Below are 4,691 nucleotides of genomic sequence, written 5' to 3' on the forward strand. Positions count from 1 at the left end.
AACTTTTTTTTTTAAATGTTATCCCTGTATTCATTCACAATCAAATTTACCTAATCTACCTGGGCATCAGGTACAAGAAACAGATCAGACCCAGCCAGGGAAAAGAGAATTCTGAAAGACAAAAATATGAAATTCCAGAAAGTGAGCACTTCACTGCCGACTAGAGACTTTCTGCCACCTTCAGAATAGCCAGTGATAGAGCAAGGATATGAACATGTTTATACTTCTCATAAGTGGAGTTTGAGGTGTGCTGAGTTGATCTCCACACCTTCAACCACTGAGGCCAACAGTTCAAGTTTGCATATTTCACACAAAGCAGCTGTGCTGTGTCAGACCATTTTACACCTTTCATACCACTGTGCATTAAGGTGTGTGTGTGGTTTTTTTTTTTTTCTCCCCCCTCTCGGGAGATTTTACTTGGTACAAATTTTGTAAGCTTGATGTTGGGCATATAAAATTTTGTCTTAATTTGCCATCTTTAGGACTTTTCTAGTGTCTTAGTCTCGAGTCGGTTGTTAGTTTTTCTTTTTCTTTCCTTTTTTTTAATTTTATTAACTCATGACCTTTGTCTCGATTCACAAGGTGAATAACTGCTAAACTGTGCACAAACAACATTCATGATGGTTAGAAATAAGACCAAATGAAACTGCAGTCTATGGTGAAGGCTGCAGTTCTGGCATCCCTCCTTTGTGAACAAAAGCAAATCGATTTCCTCACTTGCTTCTTTGTGCACATCTCCAAGATGGTGTGCTCGGAGTTGTGAATGCCTTGGAGGGAATACTGAACGTTAGGCTACATGCCATTGTATTTCATTATTGTTTTCATGTTATGTGGGTTTAATTTTTGGTTTACTTTTAGGTTTTCACTCGTTTTGGTTTTATTTTGATTAAATTTTCTTTTTTTTCTTTTTTTTTTTTTTTTTTGTATTTCAGTTTTTGATAACACAAATAACCACAGTAAAATGTAGTCATTCTGTCTTGCTTGTACAGAACACTGAAGAGCTGCAGGACCTCTTCCTCCACATGTCTGCTCAGCTGGAACTCCAGATTACAGTTTTAATCTTAGACGTACTCTGCATGAGGGTCATATAAGTAACTATTACTGCATTTCCTCATTCAGTACTTTTTACTATTCAAAGTCTATGTGTTAAAGTGTTGGGGCTTGATGGTTGTCCTTTGTACTCTTTGCAATGGTTCCTGCCTGACATTGAAGATGTCTGTCCATTGCAGGACACTCGCTCGTATGGAGCTAATAGTGTTTCTGACTACTGCACATATTTTAAAAATTGTGGAGGAACATCTTAAAAAAATTAAAAGGGAGAACATGCAAGCTTCATACAGATGATGACACAATGTGATCACAATTCACATTACTGGAAGCTGTAAAACAGTAACCACTGTATGCAAAATAGATGGACAGGAATTCTGGGAAAATTCTTAAAATAGTAGCTTTGGTAATTACAATGTAATTTTTTTAACACTTTAATTGATCTTAGTTTGTACACTTGTAAGAATATGTGAAATAGAAGCTTAGGATTTTAACATGAACATGTTTCAAAAGTAATGTAACAATCAAACAGACCATGGGAATTTATCAGTTGTCCTGGTTTTTTGACTAATGGTGATATCCTGTTTATGGTAGCCCGTCAGTGTTGCACTATAAATTCAAAATATTTTAAAAGAAGCATGAAGAGTAGGGGAAGAGAGAGGGTGGTCAACTGCCAAAGAGATGACCACTCGGTCAGATTGTGCCCACTACACACCACTCTTTTGCTCCCAATCATCACTCCTGGATAAGAAAACAAAACCAGCAAACAACCAACGCTACAGCCGCCTGATACAAAGCTTCTTATGTGACCCTAATTTGTATTGTTCAGATTGTATGTTTTCATATCTAACTAATGGTTGACATACTGTAGTGTGAGTATTGTTTTGCTGAACTTTTTCTTTTGGTTACTGACGTTTAGCAATGACTGATGATTGTTAATAAAATGAACTATGTCCATGTAGGTATTGTATTCTCAGGGTTGATGACTAGCTGGTGACAGTGGCTTCTGCTAGACTGTGTAGCCCAGTGTCTCCATCATGTCGCTCGTGAGCTACCAGTAGCTCACCACCCCTTTCCAAGTAGCTCACCAAAGGGTTAACGAATCGTACATGCATTTCAAAACTTGATTATTCAAATTAGGGCTGGGCGATCTTTCTGAAAAATCATATTACAATCCACAATCTGAATTGCAATCTACCTTTTCAACGTGGCACACTTAAGAGAATATCCAGACTCCAACGCATCAAAACCTAAGTAACACTTTGTTTTAAATATCAAACAAAGTTGAATTCAATTTTTCTGTCGTTTGCTAGCTAAGCGGAGTTAAGGAACACAACCTGAAACTGGCAAGTGAGTGATTGAGTTAGTAAGGAAGTCCAAAACCTGGTGCGTGTTTCTCAGATTCGCATAAATAAATCGGTACCGCAAGTGAACTATGATACATAACGAAATGAGAGATGTCACAAAATCAACTGGAGTGTTCAGGCAAATTGGAGAAAAACACCCGATCTAAATCTGTTAGGTAGTTCTCTCGTGAAAAGCAGACAGACATACAGACAGAGAAACATTGGATTTTATATACTGTATTATATATTAGTAAACCTTCAAAATAATGTGCAGTTTTAAGTCTCCACGGCATGCTCCGCATTTCTGCAGTTTAGTGGAGCCAGATAACTCTAAGAATCTTCACCAAGCAGCTCTGAAAATGTCTGCTTTGTTTGTGTCTCCATACCCCTGTGAGTCTGACGTGAATGTCATGAAATCAAAGTTCAGAACAAGACTGACAGATGAACATTACAATGACTCCTTAAGAGTGAACCTCAGTGGCTCCACTTCACCAGACACCTCAGTGCCAGTCATCTGACTAACTAAAAAGCACATCACACATGCAACTGGACCTGTGAATAAAGTGACACAGTGACATGTGACAAAATGACAAATGAAGAAGGAATATCTGTGTATTTGGAAGTGCATTGTTTTATTTTGACCGCATTCGTGTTTTAATTCAAAAGTGTGACATACACTAGAAAATGCATATAGACATACACAATGCAGGTGAACTAAATATTTTTTGTGATATTTTAATCACAATATGAGTTTAATTTGAGTCATGGACACCAGCATTTTGTAAATGTTCAGGCAAAACAAGCTTATTCAGTTTGTTTGAGTTGAAATAAGGAATGAGAATAAACGTTAGAAAACATGAGTAGCTCTCAGCCACTTTCATTTTGTAAAAGTAGCTCTCAGGGGAAAAAAGGTTGGAGACCCCCTGCTGTAGCCCTTTCAAAGGTAGCCATCGGGATATGAAAGCCCAACAGGAGTAGCGGTTCTCGGCTTTTAGTGGTGTCGCCCTTTCAGGGGAAGCAATCTGAAGACCGATGGATCGACATGTAAGTGAATCCTGGCAGGGACTCCTCGTGAACAGAATGGCTTCTAGCCCCTGGTAAGATATTGAAGTCGAGGTAGCAAGTTTTGGCCACTGTTGAGATATTTGAGCTTAACTGTGCTGAGTGAATCAAGGCTTTAATCAAGGTTTAGACATTTCCAGTACAGTATTGGCTTGTCCACCAATATAAATAGAACTTCGGAGGCTGAAGTGCCTTTCCTGGACACTTTTAAACCACAAAGCATATGTGACTTGTGAAGGACACACAGTCCAACTTAAGTAACATGAAAGCTAACAGGGTTTTTAGGTCCGGTCCGGAACTTTGATTTGGTTTTTAGAGCTCAAATATTCCATTATAGTGGTGCAGTGATAGAATCCTAATATCTCATTAAATATAGTAAATACAAATTTTTGCTGTTAATTGAATATGAGGTGAAATTCTCACTTTTTTATTCTCTTTTGCTTGATGCTCATGGTGTTTGTTTTTTTTTTTTGTTTTTTTTTCTGACCTTTATGGGACTGTCGTTTGTTAGATTAAATGTCCCAGAGAGCTCCTCTTTTTGGAGAAAACCGGCCTGGGATGTGCACATTAAATGGATTGTGTGAGACCCTAAATTTCACAACAGGTTCTGGGGTCTTCTCAGCTGTTTTCTGCAGGGATGTCCCTGTCCATAGTGCTCCTGTTTTCTTGTTGTTTACTACCCAATCATTATGTGTCACTTTTGTGGCCTGGTCCCTGGCATCCATACTGTAATGATGACCCTGACCGATACATACCAAAAACATTTGTTTCCCCGTTGTTTATCTGAGACATTTTTTCTTTCTAAGAAGTCAGTCGGACCGTGTTCAGTGTATCAGGATACTTGTGGATATACTTGTACTTACCAAAGAGCCATAGAAGTCCCAAGTAGTGAGAAAGTGTTGGTCTGAAGCCTGACATGTTAAGTGAATGGAAGCTACTGAACCATCATCTCTGTGTTTTGCATTCCAGGACGTTAAAAAGTAAGCCGGCCTCTCACACACACACACACACCCTCTTTTTTATATACCGTACATATGATGCAGACAGCTCTGAGCAGAATATTACTTGAAGAGCAAAGCCACTTTGTAAATATATAAGAAATACATTCAAATATACTCCTGGTTTGAGCCAGACAAGAGCCTTCCCCATACTAACTTCACTGTGGCTAATATTAGATCCAGGCTTCCCAGAATACCCAGCTCTCTGCCAGTTGACTGTGGCGGTCGGAGTGTTTGG

The sequence above is a fragment of the Polypterus senegalus genome, chromosome 10 (assembly GCF_016835505.1).
Source record: "Polypterus senegalus isolate Bchr_013 chromosome 10, ASM1683550v1, whole genome shotgun sequence".
Taxonomy (NCBI): Eukaryota; Metazoa; Chordata; class Cladistia; order Polypteriformes; family Polypteridae; genus Polypterus; species Polypterus senegalus.